The sequence below is a fragment of the Lasioglossum baleicum genome, chromosome 19, assembly GCF_051020765.1.
Source record: "Lasioglossum baleicum chromosome 19, iyLasBale1, whole genome shotgun sequence".
Classification (NCBI taxonomy): domain Eukaryota; kingdom Metazoa; phylum Arthropoda; class Insecta; order Hymenoptera; family Halictidae; genus Lasioglossum; species Lasioglossum baleicum.
The window spans coordinates 7,123,139-7,146,754 of record NC_134947.1 but is presented as its reverse complement, the minus strand read 5'-3'; the positions used below and the strand labels follow the sequence as shown (position 1 = coordinate 7,146,754).

The window sequence follows — 23,616 nt, the reverse complement described above, 5'->3', positions numbered from 1 at the left end:
CAAATGAATTTCATGCGATTGAATGCCTGGAAGACGATCCTCTCCATCAAAATTATTTCGTAGAAAACTTCTGTTTCCCGTCGAACGTATTCGGTCCAGTCCCGAGCGAAGCCTCCCTTAAAACTGAAGGACTAAAACGCCACATTAGAGATTTCTCCCTCGAAGCAAAGAAGCAAATGAATTTCATGCGATTGAATGCCTGGAGGACGATCCTCTCCATCAAAATTGTTTCGTAGAAAACTTCTGTTTCCCGTCGAACATACTCGGTCCACCCCCGAGCGGAGCCTCCCTTAATACTGAAGGACTAGAACGTCACATTAGAGACTTCTTCTCGAAGCAAAGAAGCAAATGAATTTCATGCGATTGAATGCCTGGAGGACGATCCTCTCCATCAAAATTATTTCGTAGAAAACTTCTGTTTCCCGTCGAACATACTGGTTTCACCCCCGAGCGGAGCCTACCTCAAAACTGAACGACTAAAACGCCACATTAGAGACTTCTTCTCGAAGCAAAGAAGCAAATGAATTTCATGCGATTGAATGCCTGGAGGACGATCCTCTCCATCAAAATTGTTTCGTAGAAAACTTCTGTTACCCGTCGAACATACTGGTTTCACCCCCGAGCAGAACCTCCCTTAAAACTGAAGGACTAAAACGCCACATTACAGACTTCTTCCCCGAAGCAAAGATGCGAATGGATTTCATGCGATTGAATGCCTGGAAGACGATCCTCTCCATCAAAATTGTTTCGTAGAAAACTTCTGTTTCCCGTCGAACATACTCGGTCCACCCCCCAGCGAAGCCTTCCTTAAAATTGAAGGACTAGAACGTCACAGCAGACTTCTCCCCCGAAGCAAAAAAGCGAATGAATGCCCGGAACGCGATCCTCTCCATCGAGATCAATTCGAAACTCTTTGGTTGCCCCGTGGAACGGAGCCTTCCGTGTGTCGGCAAGTGGCCAGAACACAATACAGTGGGCGCGGAGGATCGAGTAGGTAAATTAATTCCAATCAGCAACTTCTCCGGTGAAGTGCGAACACGGTTGAACCCCCGAACCGCGCGGTCCTCTTCTCGAGAGTCGGGAGAACAAAAGGGAAACTGGGCTAAGCAATTCTGCCGCGTGACAATCGCGAGAAGGAAGGTTTGGGAGTTTGGAGGAAGGGAACAAGATCCGTTGCAGCTTTTCTGTTTTTTCTTTAAAGACGTGGTAGAAAATACATTTACGTATACACAGAAGGGGTAGTGTGGGACTCGGGGGACACAGGTGGTCCCCCAAATAAAAAAATTGTGGCAGCTCGAGAAGAATGAAATTGATAAGAAAGGAGCTCGACCAAATACGAAAGAGGTCTACCAGGCCCGCTAGATCTCATCATTAGACTGCGGATTTGATGTATTTATGACAAAAATGGGCACGTCAAATTTAAAACAGTGCAGGTATTAAAAAAATTTAAGACCACCAGTGTATTAGTTTCATCTTAATAAAATAATTAAAAGAAGAATGAAATTTTGATATTGCTCCTGTGTCTGGCAATCAATGCAAACATTTTTTATTTTGCATAAAGATTCGCAGTCTACTCGTCATCTAGACCAGGGGCCGGCAAACTATGGCCCGCCACACAGTGGGTCCTTTCGTCCAAATCGGAGACAAAATCAAAGAACTTTCGATAGAAATGAGGTAGAGCGATGAAATTTTTTTTAAATTAATGCTGAAACTTTGCAGAGTATGGGAAAACTAGGGAGATTATGGTAAGAACGTTTTTTAACGTTGAGAAAATTCGTTAAACTTGCACAATTTCAAGAAAATTGTGGTTTTTCCAATACCACGCGCGGAAAATTTTTTTTTTGAACATGCGACACATCATTTCCCGTAGATTTTTTCACGCTGATTTTAAGTAAACGTTCAAATACTTCATTATGATTATTTTTAATGTGTTTCATATATGAGAATAAAATATTCCTTGAAACCAGCGGGTTACCAAATCATTCCAACGAAAAAATGATTTCATAAGATGTGTTCACAAAAATCGATTTCTTGCAAAATCCTGAGGTCGTAGAAAAATTTTGAGACCAGATTTGAAATCAGCATGAAAAAATCTACGGGAAATGAAGTACAGCAGGTTCAAAAAAAAATTTTTCCGCGCGTGGTATTTTGGAGAAACCACAATTTTTCGTGAAATTGTGCAAGTTTAACGAATTTTCTCAACGTTAAAAAACGTTCTTACCATAATCTCCGTATTTTTCCCATATTCTGCAAAGTTTCAGCTTTAATTTAAAAAAATTTCATCGCTCTACCTCATTTCTATCGAAAGTTCTTTGATTTTGTCTCCGATTTGGACGAAAGGTCCCACTGTGCGCGCCTGTTCTTAACAATTTACCCACCGGAAGCCAATTAATAAGATTTTCAATAATTGTGCTGTACCGAAAGAAAGCATAGAAATTTTCTTCTACATTGCAATCTTGAATGAAACTATTAGATGACTTTATTGAGGGTGACTTGTTAATTCAAAATGAAAATTGCTGTTGCTATTGAACGTTCCAGTAAAAAATTATGCAAAATTAATAATCACCGGTCGGTAATGTGTTAATCTGGCCCGCGAGGTTAATATTGTGCTTTACATGAAAACATTAAGATTAAAATAAATCAGATAATCATTAAAAATAAATCAAATAACATAACATAAAAAAATTATGTAAAAACATCATTTCCTAGTAAGAAAATTTTGAACCTGTCTTTTTTATTGCTCTAGGAGTAGTATTATCCATGTAAATATTTATCTTCGAGTTTGCTACTCGGCCCGACGAGCTTAAAAACTTTACGATCTGGCCCTTTCCAAAAACATCTTTATGCATTTATAGAAAAATCGAATAGATGAAATTCAAAATTGTTGGGAAATTTGGAAAATTGAAGATGCCAATCTATTAAAATCATTAAGGGAAGAAATAACATCCAAGTTGATTTCTATTTCTTGCAATCGATGAAGGCAATTTTTATTTTGCATAATGATCCGCAGTCTGCTCATCGGTACGGCGATCTCTGGGCCCAGCCTTAGACGTTGGGACGTCGGAAGGCGGTTGAGGGCGGTATCCAGACAAATCACTGAGGAATCGAGTACTAGCTAGAAAAGTCTTTGTCTCTCTGTCTTTATCGTGTCGAGCGTAGAAAGTTAGGCGCCACGAAACCACACGTCTAGGACGTCTGAGAGTTCTTTTCTCGCTCTCTAATGTCCTCGAGGACAGTCAAAAGGCCCCGTTTTTGCATTTCTCTGCCTCTTTCCCCGGACTCAATTCCACTCCTGTTCTTTTCTAGAAGATCCGTTGCACCTGGTCGGCGCCAGGGTGTCCTGACGTGTTCGCCCGTGCGTGCACCCTATACCTGCATTGCATGGTGTTCGAGCTCCAGCACGGAAAGAGAGAAAGAGGGGAGGAAGGAGATAGAGAGAGAGAGGAGGGGGAGAGAGTAGGTGGCCTGGTTGGGTATTGATCCGTGATGGGGGTGGGTGTCGAGCTGGCTAGATCGCATGCGCGTCTCCGACGACGGCTCCGTCCTCATCGACCCGCGACGGAGACTGAAAAAGAGAGAAATGGAAAGCGGAACGCGTCGGGACGGGATCCGGGAGGGGCGGAGGGGAACGGTTTCTGGATCAGAATGGTACGGTACCATCGATACAAGCGTCTCCGTCTGCGGACACGGCCCCGGGCTCATTTAAATCATCGGCCTCAAACTTCGTGCAACGCGCGTCGCGTCGCAGAGAATATGTGGCCGCGACACGCGACCACCCTCGCCCAACGAACGCTTCGGGCTCTGCACACTACTCTGACATACGTGGCTCTTTTCCGATGCACCGTCTCCAGTTCGGTTAGCTTCCCAACGCAATTCGCGGTTTGTTCGCGGAAAGAGCCACAGTGGGCCACCAGACTGCGGATCTTTTATGGAGAATGAGAATGTTATGCCATTGATCATGGCAGATTACTGCGATTTGTTTCCTTCAACCGTTCGAACGAGTCGGAGATAGGAATGCTCCATTTTCATTTTCTAGTAGTCGAACGAGCGGATGGAAAAATCGCAGAAAGATAACACCTGTGACAATGTGAAATATTCCAGCACATTTCTACTCTTTAAGGTTAGGATTAGACTGTGGATCTGACGGGACCTACAGTTGTTATAAGGTGGGTTCCGAACCACCTTGGACACCACAGTTTAAATGTCGAAGAAATGATGAGATGTTGCCGTAATTCTAGTTCTCCGCGAACCCAATGATCACTTTGCGGATGCGTAAAATGATTCTCTCGTCGCACTTCTACTTTCCGTTAGGTCGAAGATCTTTCGAAGAGTTGTTCGTAGGACGCGGAACTTTCGTAAAAATCGTCAGAGGATTATAACTCGCGAGACTCGATCTGTCACTTTATCTTCAACTTAAGAATGACGTGTACAAGGGTTGGACAATCTCTCCATATGTCAGGATTGATTTGACGTGCGGCACCTGTTCTAAAAGCTTATCCACACGGCCCCCATGGGCGAGGAATACGCCCAAACAGCGCATTCCCCCACATAGGGCAGGAACCACCAGTATGCTCGTCAGCTGTAGGGCCTGAGAGTCTACAACTGGTGGTGCCGAGCGTCCTTCCTCGCTCTGCCAGCTCAGCAGGTCGGTACCCGAGCTGTTGGGACGCAGCTCACCCGCCAGAGTCCTCGAGAGGCTCCCAGCCAGCATTTATCTAGCAACCACTGGTGCCACGATGGTCCAATCCACGGCCAGGGTGTAGGGCATGTACCCCAGGAGCTCCAGCATCAGGAGCACATGCCCCTAGGCCACCAGACCCTCATGGGCGAGGAATTGGGATACGCCCAATCAGTGCGTTCAGACAACTGGTGGTGCCGAGCATCCTTCTTCGCTCTACCGACTCAGCAGGTCGGTACCCGAGCTGTTGGGACGCAGCTCACCCGCCGGAGTCCTCGAGAGGCTCCTAGCCAGCATTTAGCTAGCAAACACTGGCGCCACGATGGTCCAATCCACGGCCAGGGTGTAGGGCATGTACCCCAGGAGCTCCAGCACCCCCGACGCACACGCTCCTGGGCCATCCGGTCCCCTTGGTACCAGTTTAGGTCGACTGGTGGGACCTTTCGTGGCCGAAGCCACTTCCAGTTTGAGACTCTCGACACTGGTAGGCCAGTAGAGATGTTACTCTCCAAAGGTCCTTGCAGGAATCCTCCTGCGGAGAAAATCTCTCCGAGAATCTACAAATCACAGATCGGGGAGGCTAGAATTTCATGTCGCGCTATTCCCGGTTGAGGATCTGAAACACAAGGGGAATGACTATCCAAGTAGAAGCCAGCTAGATTATTCCACGACGCTCTCGAGTAACACTGAACTCGGAAGAACCTGTCATAATCTCTCGAGCCGGGGGTTGTCGCGTGATTCCGATGAAACGGGCACACCCTAAGAAACCAGACCTCTTGAAATCCCGGGGAAACTTTTTCTGGAACACCTCCCGAAACTTGTCACATTACCGTGTGCCGCCATTAGCGCCGCGTTTCCAACAGAATCGTAATGACGGCGCGGACCTTTTCATCCATCATCCCCCGCGCAACACCCTCCGCCTTTACCCTCGAAAACTACCCACGTCTTTCCGCTGCAAACGAAGTCCCGTTCTCTCGAGGAGAGTCGAATTAGGTTAAGCGGGACAGACTTTGTTAGAATTTCGAGTTAACCCGTCGCGCATCCCTCCCGGGATACGATACCCACACCCTTTTCACTCGAACGCAAGGGATGCAACGGGGTGGGGGGTTGTTATGCAACTCGATTAAGCTTGGTTTGTCGTGTCTGCCACGACGAAATTCTTGGTTGCGTCTGCGGCACTCGAGAACAGCGTCCCCAACCCCTTCTGCGAGGGTTAGGGCGTCGGTGAGATGCGCCCCGTTCCCAGCATCGCTCGCAACAATGACGAGAAACTAATTTCTGGATCGACCAAAGTAATCTCCGCTGGAGTGGATCTCCACGAATCTCCACTATTGCTTGGACAATAATCTATACCTGGGGATTCAAATTGCATTAAATTAAAAAGAAAAATTGGAAAGTTCCCGCCGATTTTTAGGGTAAATTGAAATCGAAAAAAATCGTACTTAGAATTTAGTTTATTCAATGATACATTCACCATTTTGTTCGATGATCTTTCGCCATCTTTTGGTGAGTTTCATTATTCCCCTCTCGTAAAAAGTGTTCGGCTTATCATCGAGAAACTTCTGCAAGCGCTTTTTGCAGTCCTCCAATGAATTGAAATTTTTTCCGTCAAGCGAATTTTGCAAGGAGCCGAAAAGATGGTAGTCCGAAGGTGTTAAATCGGGACTATAACCAGCTAAACTCCAACAACTTTCGCCGGGTAACCAAAGACACATGTGGTCTAGCGTTGTCTTGGTGAAAAACCACACCCCTTTACGATTCACAAGTTCCGGACGCTTCTGATCAATTTCTTTTTTCAAATTCTCCAGCTGACTACAATAATTGATGGTTTGGTTTTGCGGTAACAGCTCGTAGTACACAATTCCCTTCCAATCCCACCACAGCAACAGAGCATCACTTTCTTGGCATGGATGTTAGCCTTTGGAGTGGTTGTTGGCGGCTCACTCGAATGACCCCATGACCGTTTTCGTTCAACATTGCTGTAAAAGATCCACTTCTAATCGCCCGTTATCATCCGCTTCAAAAATGGATCGTTTTCGTTGCGTTTAAACAACAAATCGCACGTTGAAATCCGGTCCATTAAATTTTTGTCCGTCAATTTGTGCGATACCCAAACATCGAGGCGGCTAACGAAGCCAAGCTCCACCAAATGCGCATGAATGGTCGAATTGGATACTTTCAGACTCTCTGCCATTTCACGAGTGGTAATTCGCTGATTACTGGTGATTAGGGCCTTGATTTGGTCGTCATCAACCGCGGATGGCCTACCAGAGCGTGACCGATCTTCGAGGTTAAAATCGCCATCTCTAAATTTTGCAAACCAATCGCGCACTGTCCGGTCACTTACAGCATCCTCTCCGTAAACGGCGCATATCATTTTTGCCACTTGAACGGCATTCTTGCCTTTTTTATAATAAAAAAACATTAAATGTCGATAATGCAATTTTCTGTTCTCCATGTTTATATCGATGCCAAACAAAAACTAATTGAAGCTATGATCATGGGCAATACATGAAAATATTGGCGAAAGAACAGAAAATCTATAACAGTAAAGGTTTACAAACATAGTTTAATGTTCCTAGAGCTTTTTGCGCCATCTCATTTGACCCAATATATAAAAATTGATTTCTTCTCTTAATAATTTTCACGGGCTGTTTGTTCGTCCATTTCGTGTTTCACCGACAAACTTTTTAACAAGTTATTTGAAAATTTTCTCGTTAAAAAATTTCTTGAGGGAGTTCTCTGACTAAATTACACTCTCATGATAGAAATGGCGACAGTCAAACTTAAAAGTGTAGAGAGCGCTGTAGCTCTAGGAAATTTTTGAGAATCGCCATGATAGAGAAACAGGTAACGACCTGGTTAAAAAAAAATATCAAATTAATCGCAAAATTCAGAGCTTTCCAATGATGTACAGTTCAAAAGGTCACTGAACGAGGTCATAATGATACGATAAAAGAATTATGAATGAAAGGTCGCGAATTTAGTTGTCGACCTAATAATTGAAAATTTGTTTTGTTTCAACAGACAAAACAAACAACGAACAAAAATGATAGATTTTAAGACTGTACCGTTCGAAATTGAGGAAACGGTTATGAAAGAAAAGGGGACAATGTTACCCTCTCTCTCTGCCGGTATCGGATGAGTCACGTGACATTGTGGCACGTGCACGAGAGAGACGAAAAGCGTCACGTGACCGGACCGCGTCGAAGAAGTCTTGCTCTGTGTACCGGTTTCGACTAATTCTTTTATGTAAAATCATCCCCTAATCTTTAATGCATCTCTGCAGTATCGATAAATTTCACAAATATTAATGTGAAGTAACAAATATTCTTTGAAGTCACCGCACAGAATAAGCTAGCACGGTTCTTCGGTTTCGATCTTCAGGTAGATACTTCAGACTCTGAATACTGAAATCTACAGGTAGTGTGATTGTACGGCAAGCGTCGAAGCCATTCTTTCACGAGAACCTATATACAGGGTGTTCCAGATTTTCTACGGGTCTAAATCCGGAAAAAAATGTTACATCAACATATAGGTCTTTCGAGGCGTTATTCAAAGGTTACGACAGAAATACTGATGAGTACACAACGGATCTTGATGCGTATATGAAGAAATTGCTCGGGTGAAAAATATATAAAATAGCAAAAGATTTTAAAAATTCAAGAATCTTGTAACGTTGCTTTTAATGTAACAAAATCGTTAAGGGATGAAATCAATTTTTATGTTATTCCTGCTTCCCACAGTGAATGCAAACAAAACATTTTTATTTTGCATAAAGATCCGCGGTCTACTGACGAGTATACAGGGTGTCTCAGCTGAAGGAGTCCACCTAAATGTCTCCTCTATTTTTAATGACGCAAACAATATTTATTGCATCATTTAAATGGTATCGAAGGGGAGGAATATCATAGAAGAACAATTTTTATTTGTCCGGCTATTTTTTCATAGTTTTTCCGAGGTCGTCGTTATTTTTTATAGAGAAAACTTGTTTTTTTTATTCCATCTTGTTAATGACTTAAGCACACTCGAATGTATTTTTTCAGCCGCTATAAGATGGAATAAAGGAAAATAAGTTTTCCCGAATGGTCAGCTATTGCTTATTAGTTAATTAGTAGTTGATGATCAGCCATCGATCTTTAGTCATCAGTCACTATTGTTCGATTAACATACATTAATATTATTAATTAGTTATCACTAACGAATCAAACAGTTTTGACTAATTACTATTTTACTGCGACTGACATTCAAAAAGGCTATTAGTAATTTTTAAATATTAGTTGATTATTTCGGAACTCTGATGATAGGTTTGGTGTTAATTGAGCAATCGAACGACGACGTCGACGCTCGTAAAATAGACCCGGAAGGTTGAGGGGAATCTATACCCTCGGATTGTAACTAGAAAGGAACTAGAATAGACTTTTTGTCCTTATTTGAGCAGATTTTGGGCTGGGTGAGGACTCATTCTATAGAGGGAGGTTAAATACAGCGCGCTCTGCTATTGATTTAACGAGATTATGTTTATATCTAATAATATGAGTGCCCAAAGTAGAGAAAAAAATCGAGAGAAGTAACCGCAGATTTCAATGTATTTTTCTGGCTCAAAGAGACTTTTTTGACTGATATGATGAGCAGAGCGCGCCGCGATGAACCTTCCTCTATCAAATGAACCTTTGTGCAGCTCAAAATATGCTCGTATAAGGTCAAAAAATCGAGGCGCGTGATTTCATTCACATTAGCATAGATTTCCCCATGAAGACATAGGTCCTCTCTGATGCAGAGCCAGTCTAGAGCCAATTTTAGTTTAGTTCGCTTAGACGAGATGGCGCCTAATCAGGAGGACTGTCAATCAGTGCTGCGATATTGTGCAACATTTCACTGCTGCACTGCTGTCATCGTGGAATCATAGCAAAACTGACACAGATAAGTTAGATATTACCATCGGTGGCACTAATATTAGTGCGAGCTGCCCTGTGTAACGGCATTCGCGACGAGCTGAATAGAATATGGAAATAGCAAGCAACTCCATCTCGCGTTCATTAGGCAGTTGCGTGTTTAACAATGTTACCAAACTTTTTTTTTGCACAGAAGTTGATAACATTGATAAATAGTTCCTTTCTAGTTACAAATCGAGGGTATAGTTCCCCCTTAAGGGTGACGGTCCGAATTTGACGTTGGTCGAACGCCAGTGTGGTGGTACCCTCACACAACGCTAGGCACTGTATACGTACACGAGGTTGCAAGGGTTCCGTAGTTTTCAAACCACCTCTCGCTAATGCACATTTGGGGCCCCTACGTAGTCACAATCGATAGATAAAAGACCCACCAATTGCGGTCAACTCCAAAAACGGCCTACTTTTGCGTTTTCGATGCGTAATTTTCATTATTCTGCAGCATGTAGCGGAGTTCGTCAAATATTGGGCGGCGCGACAGTGCTGCCACTGTCAAGACACATGCCTTTTCTTAAATGTCGAGAGATTTAGGGTTTCTATAGGAAAAAATGAAGCTGGCCGCATATCCAGGGACACATACAATGTCAATGCAACCTTTATTATGTTAAACTATACGTGTTTAAACACACAGTTTGAAAACTACGAAGTACACCCCTAAACGGAGGGTTTCGGCACAAGTATCAGTTCCATGGCATTTTTAGCTAGGATCGCTAGTGTATTTCTGAATTTGTACTCACTATTTTACCGATACAGTGACTGAATGATACTCGTGTTAATTAGGCAGTTCCGTGTTTATCAATGTTACCAAACATTTTTTCTGCACAGAGATTGATATTGGGACCTTGAATAAGTTCTCGCTGTTTCTTCAAAGATGGCAGTAGCAGTACCCCGTTCGTGGAATTTCGAATGGTAACACACATGCAAGCCAGTAGTGTATCTAACCTTGAATTCCAGTGTATGGTAGTTCACTTTAGTGTAAACAAAGTAATTTTTTCTTAGTTCTGAAAATGTGTGTCCACTTTTGTGCCAAATAAAGTGCATTTGCGGGGAATTTTATTGCACTACTTTATTCAAATTAGAAATCTGCAGCTGAAGCACATAGAATTCTTGTTGAGACTTATGGTGACAACGCTTCAAAAATAATGATTTCGAACTTGAGGATAAAGAACGTTCTGGCGCACCGAAAAAAAATTTGAAGACGAAAAGTTGGAGGAATTACTCGAATCATTGCTAGTGATGGGCAATACTTCGAATGAAATGTTTTTGTTCCTTATAATTTAAATGAAGCTTTTATTTTGTAAAAGAAACAGCGAGAACTTATTCAAGGTCCACATTGATAAATACCCCAAAATCTGAGGGTATAGGGTATCCCCCTTGCAACTTCATCACCGTTCCATTGTTCGGTGGGAACGATTTCACTTGTCCAGTCCAGATGACAATTCTCGAATGGGCAAACAGCGCAAGGTCAGACACCGCGGGGCAGTGTGCACGCGGCTTAACGTTTTGCTCGAACCTCGAGACCAGCTTTCATCTGCTAAATGAACAGTGGGTCGATCCGTTGGCCGCGTGTTCGAGACGCGGCCTTATCGCGACGCTTTCCTGCCCGACAACCACTTCCGGTCCCGGCGCGAATCCGAGGCGAGGCGCGCGCACCTATACGGCTGTGAGCGTCCGGCGCACACGTACAAATCGTCCCCCGTCTCTCTCTCTCTCTCTCTCTCTCTCTCTCTCTCTCTCTCTTACACACTCTCGACCTATCTATCTATCTTGCTCCCTCGCCCGCTCTCCTGGTCGCAGAAATTTGCATAAGGTCGATCGTATTCGTCCTACGGACTTTATCGCGGTCTATATTGGATTAGCCTGCGCCGTCGACAGCCTTGACTATCGATCAGGATTTTGGAGGATTCCTCGGACCACGTCGCCCCCTCAGCTTCCACCCCTGACCGCTTCATCGATCGAAGGGCCACGCCGAAGACACACGATTCCCCGTTTAGTTTCTACTGCAATCCACTCCGACTCGCGTTTCTTCGGACCGTTTCGAACACCGTCGTGTCCAACTAGAATCCATTCGATACCATTTCATTTGCTTCGCTACGAAACGCAAACAGGTTAATCAGATTTGTTATAAGCAGGTCACTGCGGATCTTTATGCATTTATGGAGAAATTGGCTCTCGGTGAAGTATAAAAAGATTTGATATTCTGATGTTGTTTTTAATGCGACGAAGTCGTTACACAAACCACAATCTATGCAGAACATTTTCATTTTGCTCACAGATTTTATGGAGAAATTGGTTCGGTGAAATAGATGGTGTTTTAACTGCGACAAAGTTGTTAAATCAATTTTTATTTTGCTTCACGCAATCAATGCAGAACATTTTCATTTTGCATACAGATTTTATGGAGAAATTGGCTCGGTGAAATGTAAAACAGTAAAATATTCGACACATTCTAGAATGTCGTGATGTTGTTTTTAATTTGACAAAGTCATTAAATCTATTTTTACTTTGTTTCTGCTTCCCACAATCAATGCAGAACATTTTTATTTTGCATATAGATTTTATGGAGAAATTGGTTCGGTGAAATATAAAACAGTAAAATATTCGACACATTCTAGAATGTCGTGATGTTGTTTTTAATTTGACAAAGTCGTTAAATCTATTTTTACTTTGTTCCTACTTCCCACAATCAATACAGAACATTTTGATTTTGCATACAAATTTTATGGAGAAATTGGTTCGGTGAAATACAAAACAGTAAAATATTCGACAAATTCGAGAATATCGTGATGTTGTTTTTAATTTGACAAAGTCGTTAAATCTATTTTTACTTTGTTTCTGCTTCCCACAATCAATGCAGAACATTTTTATTTTGCATATAGATTTTATGGAGAAATTGGTTCGGTGAAATGTAAAACAGTAAAATATTCGACACATTCTAGAATATCGTGATGTTGTTTTTAATGCGACAAAGTCGTCAAATCAATTTTTATTTTGTTCCTACTTCCCACAATCAATACAGAACATTTTGATTTTGCATACAAATTTTATGGAGAAATTGGTTCGGTGAAATACAAAACAGTAAAATATTCGACAAATTCGAGAATATCGTGATGTTGTTTTTAATTTGACAAAGTCGTTAAATCTATTTTTACTTTGTTTCTGCTTCCCACAATCAATGCAGAACATTATCATTTTGCATATAGATTTTATGGAGAAATTGGTTCGGTGAAATGTAAAACAGTAAAATATTCGTCACATTCTAGAATATCGTGATGTTGTTTTTAATTTGACAAAGTCGTTAAATCTATTTTTACTTTGTTTCTGCTTCCCACAATCAATGCAGAACATTTTCATTTTGCATACAGATTTTATGGAGAAATTGGTTCGGTGAAATGTAAAACAGTAAAATATTCGACACATTCTAGAATACCGTGATGTTGTTTTTAATTTGACAAAGTCGTTAAATCTATTTTTACTTTGTTTCTGCTTCCCACAATCAATGCAGAACATTTTCATTTTGCATACAGATCAGTCTATTTGTAAGTAGCCAGCGGAGCTTTATGCAAAATAAAAATGTGCGACTGAAATTGTAGAAAAATTGAAATTAGTCTTCTTTTGTAATAAATTCTTTGATTCTTCTAATGTTTTTACTGTTTTAAATTACTCCCACTCATTGTTGTCATATGACTTACTTCTGTTTGAAAATTGACCGGGAATGGGAGAAAAATCAAAATTCGGGGCAAACTTGAGCAGCGAAGAGCGAGGAACTTTTTAAAAAACCGAAGTCAAAAATGATAAACGTACAACATAACAAATTGTGAATGTTTCAGAAAATTGTTTCTGCAGTTTCGATGGTCTTAGTATATTAAACATAATTTATAAGTAGCATTTTTAGAAAGAACTTTGAGAGAGAAAGTGGTATAAAATAGAATCTTATTTGCAGTGGTAGTTTTAAAATTTGCAGATTTGAAATAAATAAAAATTGTAGTAAATAAATACTTACAAGAATACAATTAAATAATAAACATTCGGGATATGACACTATTTTAAGGACATGTATGGGTATTTTCTATTTTATTTGATGCGCGAAATTGAACAATGAATTCACACATTCCGAAACAATTATCAGCAATATTCGATGACATAAATTTCTTCAGATGGTCATTAATTTATTTTCCCCAAAGCAAGTGAGTGTGTCTTTATGAACAATTTTTCTCATAATCAATCATCTAATATTTCTGTTTTTTACAAAATTACAACAACATATTTAATTTACAGACGCGATTCAAATAAATCTTGACAAAGATCCAAACTGGGATCGAAACGTTGATTCTGTCTGACAATTAGCAAAGTTGCTTTATAATTCGTAATAAACGATCGAACCGTTGCGTTGCGCCGAAAACATTAAAAAATTTATGATGATCATTAATACCTCGAAAATTGGAATTTTTATCATCGCATCGAAAACACTATGTTCATCGAGTTGAATTAATCGCCACAAGCGGAGGAATTGGACAATCCTCGCGCGGTGACTATTAATAAAGTTGCATCGACATATGATTTCTATAGGAGCCGCTATCAGGTGTATCAATGACTAATGCATCAGCTATTGAAACTTCAGACGTACTTTTCTCGCGCGTCCTCGTTCTCGCACAACCTCCGGCATTTAAAACAGGAGCAGAAGTTGTGTCGCGTTTAAACTGTATCGTCCTGTTGTGCGAACAAGTAATTCGCAATCATCTAACTTTGATCCGACGATAAGAGCAGTCCCACAAGCCTTGAACTTTAATCAATAAAATATTTTCTAATTTATTCTTCTTGGCAAAAGATCATCGAACTAAAAGGACATATCTTATTCCTTAAAGTTCATTGCTTGAACAAACAAAAATTTCGCAATGTTTCACCTTAACACATTACCGACCGGGTGATTGTTTCATAATTTTGAAAAATCTATGGTACATGGCTAAACACTTTTTAATGGAACCTTCAATAGCTACAGCAATTTTCATCGCGAACTAACAAGTCACCCTCAATAATGTCATCTAATAGTTTCATTTAAGATTGCAATGTAAAAGAAAATTTCTATACCTTCCTTTGGCACAGTACAATTATTGAAAATCCAATTAATAGGCTTCCGGTAGATAAAGTGTTAAAATACCGAGAAATTACTTTCTTGCCGAGCCAATGTTGTACCGCCGCGCACTCGTTCCACCTTACCGCCGAAAGGTGTCCATTTGTGTCCCCCATTTCGTTGATTGGACGCAGTGCATGTGTCGTCGGTCCGCGAGGTGCGTACGTAACGAAATTGCATAATCGTGCTTCCTCAATGACGGGAGCACCGTGCGACGATCAACGAGAGATAATAATGTCGCGGAATTGTCGCGTTTACGCGCGACCGTGCGGCCAGGCATCGCATCGTCGCGCTCTGCACGCTGCTCCACTAAGAACATTTCTTCGTCTTCGTACGAAGCATCGATACACTGCACAGTGGGGTATTTGACCGATTTCAGCGGTGAAAATTCAATTTTAAAAATTTGTCATAAATTGTAAAATTTTTGTGGCTTGTGAGTTAGTTGAATATCTGAGGAACAATCTCCCATCATAGTCCAGTCGCCAGGTACTTTCGCCTGGAAAGTATTCCGAACTTAATGAAATTTTGGCACGTCATTCGGGGGTACTCCGGGGAGTCGAATCTGAGTTTTTTCGACCTCAGCGACCCTGTGCTAACTTGGACAGGGGGAAAAAACCACGATTTTTGTTACTTGTTTTTGGTATTTCGCCTATAACTCGAAAACTATGGGTCCTACGAACTTTTTCTTTTTATTTTTGAAAACAGCATTAAATTTCCTACAAATTTCACTGGTCCAACGTATTTTTTGACCCAATGGGTACCGAGAGACAGTTGTTCAAAATTAGGAAATGTTTCTCAAAATGACATTTTGACATTTTGGTTACACCTCCCCATTTCATGCTAGTATTGCTATATCTTGCGTTCCATTTAAAAAAAGACTAAAAAGTAGAAAATAAACATATAGAAACAAACTTTTTAAAAACCACGCTTATATTAAAATGCACTAAAAAGGAGAAAATAATTTTTTTAGGCATTCGTGACTGTAAATAAAAGCGTGGAGCGCTGAACTATGTTGATGTAATCCTCGTGGGCGCTCCACGATTTAATTTATAGTCACTAATGCCTAAAAAAATTATTTTCTCCTTTTCAGTGCATTTTAACATAAGCGTGGTTTTCAAAAAGTTCTTTTTTATATATTTTTTTCCATTTTGAACTGCACCTACCCATTTTTACCATAACTGCATAAAATCCACAGTCTACTTATCACTTTTAATTATTTTTCCAAAACTCTTCTCGAACTTCGCATTGTTATAAATTCGACGTTGTTCGTATATGAATTACAAAATGCTTACAACAGGATTTCATACTTGAAGTACACCTGCTAGCACATATAAAACCATTGTTGAAATCTGTTTATCGACATTCTATATGTATTGGACGTTTAATTTTACGTTGTATTTTATTATTTTGTCTTTGGAACGCCATATCTCGTCACAGAATCACAAAAATTGTGTAATATTTTGGATTTTGGAGTTCCAAAGGGTTGTCACTTTACTTTTTATTAATTATTCTATAATTGCTGTATTAGACGTATTTTTATTCGATATTCTATAATTGGTGTATTGGACGTTTAATTTTGCGTTGCATTTTATGATTTTGTCTTTTGGAACGCCATATCTTGTCACAGAAACATTTAAATCAGGCCTGGCCAACCCAAATGGTTTCACGGGCCACTCTAATGACGCGTAACATTCCAGCAAGTCGTAGTTTAGGTAAACATGCTTTTAAAAAATGCGATACAAATACAAAATGAATAAAACTTTGTTGTTATACGTCGCATTATAACAATGACGCATACAAATTTTCATTTACTCCATACTTTTGTATACATACAACGAGAAACAAAAGTTTCAATAGAAATATAATATCGCCCGGCGAGCCGCGTGTTGGCCAGGCCTGATCTAAATCGAGTAATACTTGGGATTTGGGTGTTTCAAAGGGTTGTCACTATGGGAAACTTGAAAAATTGACTTTCGGCCACGGAAAAACGGGATTCCAGGCCATAGTGTGTTGTCCTCGGAATCGAGGCTCCAAACCATTGGATGAAACAACGTGCGAGATCTGTACCACGTGTTTCCGTACACGCTACATATATACACACGGCAAACAGAATCACTCGAGTTTTTACGAGCCAGTTCGATCAGCTTGTGAGGCTCTCGTCGACACGGTCTCGGCCGTTTTTATCTAATCGTAAACGCATTCCAGCGAACGTTCCCGCCACTGCACTGGCCGGACTCCGCTTAATTCAACCACCGTCCGCATTGGAATATTGAATTACCGCGAATTATTCAGCGAGTTAGACGAGCCAGGGTTAAGACTATAAACCGGCGAGGATCGCCGCCGCCTTTCCTGGTTACGCGGGCAGAGAGCGTCGAGATAGGAACTCGTTACGCTCGTATGTCGTTTATCATTGAATGATCCGTGCCTCGTGGATCGCGAATCTTTCGGTCAGTTATTCCCACTCGTCCAGTTTCTCTATTTCCAAACGAATCAACCTGTCGCAGTTGGTTCTGTTCCAGCTTGTCATACATTTTTTAAAACGTTGACATTTAAAAAAAATTAATTTTGTACTGATCAGGAGCGCACAGAACGATGGTACATGACATTGACGGTAAAATTTCGTTTCGGAACAACTACTTACAGTCGGTGTACAAAGTATTCGTACATCTTTTAAAAACGAATAAATTTTTCAAAATTGGTCTCAGCAGCTTGAGCTTTTTTTTGAGACATTAGAAGGGTTAGTTTACTAGCTAATGTGTGAATAATTCTTTTTTTTTGTAATTGTTATTGGTCGCAATTACGCAAGGGGACAGTAAAGACCACGATTTTTAAATTTTTTTCATTAAAATCGGTTGACGCATAAAAAAACTATGGGCATTGTGAGATGTAAAAAATCTTTGAATTTTTAGAATTTGCGATTCAATTAAATGACCTACCAAAGGGGCACCTTAAAAATCGTCACCTTTACTATTTCCTTCGGAATTGCGACCAATAACAATTTTAAAAAAAAGTTGTTTACACATTAGCTAGTAAACTAATCCTTCTAACGTCTGTAAAGAAACTCAAGCTGTTGGGTCCAATTTTGAAAAAGTAATTCATTTTTTTAATGTGTACGAATACTTTGTACACCGACGTTATGTTAGGTTTGGACACAGTAATATTTGGAAAAAATCGAAAATTTTCTTTTTGATTGAAAAATTACATTCGTGAACTTGAATGGCTACGCCCAGTGGCGTAGCTACATATTCTGGATAAAATAGGAGGGTACCGAATGTATCTACAGCCAGAATTGGGCAAAAATTTGATTTAAATAAAAATTTCGAATAAAGTGGGTCCAAAACCGACTTGGAAAACACCCACTTTATTCGAAATTATTATTTAAATCAAATTTTTGCCCAATTCTGTCTACAGAGAGCCACAAAAGTATTCGAGCGCCCTTTAAAACAGTATAACATTTTTATAATTGTACCGAACGACCTGATTAATTTATAATCAATTAGAAGCATTGGTTATCAATGAGAGAAATTTATTTCTATCGTTCATAATAGTTATCGATGAGAGAAGTTCATTTCGATCACCTATAACAGTTATCGACGAAGGAAATTTGTAACAGTTATTATTAAATAGTACAACTTTCAAATGGCAGACTATCAATTATTTCATACATTTTTTATTCGTAAAATTAATTGCTACAATCAAAATTTAATGTGACAAACAGACAGATTTTGTGTTGTTCTTATGGTCTGTTGCTTCGTCTTGTTGTACGCAACCTTCTCAATGAATTTCACAGGCTTTCCCCATCCGAAAAAGAGTAGACAACTCAACAATTAAATAAGCAACCGAAATGAATTGTCTCATCACTCATCAGTCACAAGAAATTCGATCATGTTATGAGCGATCGAAATAAATTTTTCTCATTGATAACTGTTATGAGTAGACTGCGGATTTCATGCATTTATAACAAAAATTGTTATGTACAATTTAGAGCAGTGTGCATATATAAAAAATTTGAAGAACATCAACATACTAATTCCTGTTTAATAAAATAATTAGAAGAAGAAAGAAATTTGTGCTTCTGTGTCTTGGAATCGATGCAGATATTTTTTACTTTCCATGAAGATCCGCAGTCCAGTTATGAGCGATCGAAATAAATTCTCTCATTGATAACTGTCATGAGCGATCGAAATAAATTCTCTCATTGATAACTGTCATGAGCGATAGAAATAAATTTTCTCATTGATAACTGTTATGAGCGACCGAAATAAATTTTCTCATTGATAACTGTCATGAGCGATAGAAATAAATTTTCTCATTGATAACTGTTATGAGCGATAGAAATAAACTTCTCTCATCGATAACTGCTTTGAGCAATCGAAACAGTTTTTCTTAGTCGATAACAGTTATCGAGGAGGCTCCAATTTTTTGGATACTGACGACTGTTACTAATAACCAAAAAGTATAAAAATCGATATTTTTTAATCATTTCGTTCTTCGAATTTGTTTCTTTATATTTTCTATAGATTATCTTAAATTTCAATAATAATCAACCGCTTATTAATGATTGTTATCGTCGAAAATTGTAGAATAACTGTTAGTTTTGGTCCCTGGACACAAGTGATCCGAATATTTCGTCGCAAATATTGAATCGAAGCGATTCGAAGTGATTCAGATCCCATCGCTGCACGTAAACAGTTTAATTGTAAGGTTATCCTACAGGCACCGTGCCGTTCGTATCTCCGAGCTGCGTATAAAAAACGATTATGCATTCGTTCCGTAGCAATCTGACGGCGCCATTGTTATCGGTTTACCGTTTCCGGGTGATGAAAATAGAAAAAGTAATTATACAGGAGAACCTGTGTAGACGATGTTTACTGGATTATTGGACGTTTTAGCCCACGTCGGACCGAACGAATCGGAAAATCGAAATTCCTGCGAGCGGCCCATTAAAATGTCGGTCATGCGGCGCATCCTGAGGGCATGACACACCGTTTATCCGAAGCAATTTATTTCGACGGAACGAGAACTGCCGACGACACACACCGCTCGTTAAAATCGTCGACGGACGGTCGCGCATACCTTTGTGTCTATATCATTTGGATCAATAGAGAACTAGCTTTTCTCTCTCTCGCGCGCTCTCTCTCTCTCTCTCTCTCTCTCTCTCTCTCTCTCTCTCTCTCTCTCTCTCTCTCTCTCTCTCTCTCTCTCTTTCTCCCTCTGTCTGTCCGCGATTCGTCGCGGACCTACGTCCGTCCTCTCGATCCGAATACTTTTCGGGGCTATTCGTATCTTCCGTTTGATTTCTCCTGTGCGACCGACTCGCGACTTTGCCCCGATCTAGCTGACCAAAAGAAATTAAAAAAAATAAACCGACTTCGAAAATACACACTAGAAAAATGCACTAAAAAGTATGAAATAATTTCCATTTAAGGATGTTCTGGAGGTACAATGGGAGACAAAAGTACAAGAAATTCGAAATCCATCAATACATTGGCAATGAAAGCCATTCATGAGTATATTTTGCATTGAAAAAATAGATTAATTTAAAAAGCTTTCGTTTAATTAGTGAATTTCATGTTATATTTATTTTTTAATCAAATTGTCTTTTCATATTATTGGTTTGGCAAATCAGATTTGTTATAAGCAGGTCACTGCGGATCTTTATGCATTTATGGAGAAATTGGCTCGGTGAAGTATAAAAAAAATTTGTTATTGTGATGTTGTTTTTGATGCGACAAAGTGGTTGCACAAACCGCAATCAATGCAGAACATTTTCATTTTGCATACAGATTTTATGGAGAAATTGGTTCGGTGAAATATAAAACAGTAAAAGAATCGACACATTCTAGAATATCGTGAAAAGCTTTCGTTTAATTAGTGAATTTCATGTTATATTTATTTTTTAATCAAATTGTCTTCATATTATTTGCCAACCCAATATAAAAAATTGTAAGTGACTTTTGCGAATAATTGTATCCTCTGATTTGAACTACAAGATAATGAACACGATAAATAACAATGACAACACGATAAATTTGACGTTTCGTAACAGTTTATAATTTTTTGCTCTGTAACTGTTTAGCGAGCCCTAATAAATGTTGAACATAATTAATTATATAATTTTAACTATATATAAAAAGAAACAGGAGTTTCTAGTTGCGTTTCTTCAAGGTTTAAATAGCGTTTGAAGTGGAATTTTATGAATTCTCCATAAGAAGACGTGTTAAAATGCGCAAACTGTTGCTATAATTCTTAAACGGTGCAGTGAATCGAACACAAACTCTGGTAATTGCATTAATTTAGTAAGAATTATATCTTGTCGAGTTTTCAAAAAATTTGTTGCGTTTCTTCAAGGTTTAAATAGGGTTTGAAGTGGAATTTTATGATTCTCTATAAGACGTGTTAAAACGCGCCAACTTTAAGTTGCTATAATTCTTAAACGGTGCAGTGAATCGAACCCAAACGTTGGTAATTGCATTAATTTAGTAAGAGTTATATCTTGTCAAATTTTCAAAAAATTTGTTGCGTTTCTTCAAGGTTTAAATAGGGTTTGAAGTGGAATTTTATGAATTCTCTATAAGACGTGTTAAAACGCGCCAACTTTAAGTTGCTATAATTTTTAAACGGTGCAGTGAATCGAACACAAACTCTGGTAATTGCATTAATTTAATAAGAATTATATCTTGTCGAATTTTCAAAAATTCTGTTTCGTTTTTATATACCTCCAGAACATCCTTAAAATAATTTCATTAAGCCTGTTTCATTAAACAGAGTACATAATTCGGTATTCAATGTTTAATTTCCTGATGGTAATAGTCGATACAATATTATTTTGTTTAATAATTCGCAGACGCAATGATTAATGTTCTTGAAAATGATCTAAACATAGATCGAAACGTCGAAATTTGAGTCTGATAAATTGCAATATTGCTTTGAAGTAAAAATTGATCGAACCAATGCGCCGAGAGCATTAATACGTCTTTTATCAATAAATATACGATCGATAGAAAGCAATATTTATTTTTGGGACAGCCTGTATAGAGAAACGGAAGTCAATAGAATGTTATGTGCCGCGAGAGTGATTCTCGTTGGTAAAAATGGTTCGGAAACGTTAAGGGGATGTTCTGTTATCGTTTGGAAGTGTTTTACGAGCCATAAACGAGCTGGAGAATCCGCAGTGGAGCGATAAATTTCCATGTTCGAGGTCCGCGATTCGGCAACGAACGATCCCGGTTCGGTAATGGCGGCTGCTGCGCGTGGAATAAAGTTCGCAACGTGGAAAGGTCCGCGAGATAACCACTGGCCCCGCGCCAATCAATTTCACTTATTTCCGCGACACGTTCAAGATTGGAGTCACCGTGTTCCGAGAGGTCGAGACAATTTACTGCACTGCGGCTGGCAAAATCTTCGGCCGCGACGAGTGACAATTATCGCATCGCGCGCACACGTGCCTGAGAGAGCCGATCGATACGCAGTCGAGCCATTGTGCGCGGCGAATCTTGCACGGGGATGCAACTTTTCGGTTGAATAGTTACCTAGGAGACGTCGATCAATTCGTTCCGCTTGAAAAATAATTACAGCCTGCGCAGCAAGGGCTCCTCACGTGGCTACCCAGTTTTATAGTTCTTGTTCATTCGAATTTCCGATTCAAATAGTAGCTAAACTTGCATGGAACGTTATTTCGTCGAATTTGATAGCGTACACTCTCGTCCATGAATCTCCGGACACTTATTCGAGGACCTATTTTTTTTGTATTGGTTTCGATGAAATTTTCACGATGCATATAATCGACACCTGGGACCATAAATGTTATAACTAGACTGCGGATTTTATGCATTTATCACGAAAATTGACAAGTGCAGTTTGAAGCAGTGGACGAATTACGAAGACTTAAGGACATCAGTTTATTCATTTCAGCTTAATAAGATGATTAAAAGAAGAAAGAAATTTCTGTTCGGCTCCTGTGTCTTGCAATCAATGCAAACATTTTTTATTCTGCGCAATGATCCGCAGTCTAGTTATAACCAAAAAGAAAAAACGTCATAGAATAACAAGTGTTTCACCGACTAAAATCGTATTGGTTACAAATAAGGATTATAAGTAATCGAAAATTTTGTCTCATGTTGGTAAATGTTATCTTCGAGAGAAATTCATTTCGATCACTTGTAACAGTTATAAGTTATACAGTTATACGATGACTTATACAGTTAGAGAAATTGATTTCGATCGCTCATAACAGTTATCAATGGGAGAAGTTCATTTCGATCGCTGATAACGGTTATAGATACGATAAATTTATTTCGAGGGGTCATAACTAGACTGCGGATCTTTATTCCAAATAAAAATGTTCTGCATTGATTGTGGGAAGCAGGAATAAAATAAAAATTGATTTCATCCCTTAATGACTTTGTTACATTAAAAACATCATTACGATATACTTGAATTTTTCTAATCCTTTCCTGTTTTATATTTCATAAAAGCAATTTCTTTATAAATGCATGAAGATCCGCTGTCTACTCATAACAGTTATCGATGATCGAATTTCTTTTAATGATCGATTTTCTATTAAATAGCGTTACTTCTTTTTCTGTAGCAATTTTCTCCGATGTCTTTCGACAATTTATAATATTGGGTTGGGATAACTCTGTTAATATTAATCGGATCTGGCATCACTTGACTGCGTCTGAAAGGTGATATATCATAGAGTAATTACAAACAAGAAATTGTGATATTTGTTTATTTAGTCAAAAGTTATTACGTCTTGAAAATTAGTGGAAATAAAGAAGCAATTCGATACATTTGGAAATTTTATTAGAAAAAAAGCAGGGACCCTAACTGATACAACCAAAAAGAATTTT

The 23,616-nt window shown here is 39.4% G+C and overlaps 1 protein-coding gene and 1 long non-coding RNA gene across 8 annotated transcripts in view; both read left to right on the top strand.

The window, feature by feature from the left end:
• Atpalpha (sodium/potassium-transporting ATPase subunit alpha) overlaps nt 1-23,616 on the top strand; it is a 253,830-nt gene that overhangs the window by 196,317 nt on the left and 33,897 nt on the right. The window lies entirely within an intron of this gene.
• Nucleotides 1-23,616, top strand: part of LOC143218305 (uncharacterized) — a 66,826-nt gene extending 43,210 nt beyond the window's left edge. Inside the window, exon 2 of the long non-coding RNA XR_013011024.1 lies at nt 1-23,616. This exon is cut by the window's left edge and continues 23,801 nt beyond it. This is a non-coding gene — a long non-coding RNA (uncharacterized LOC143218305).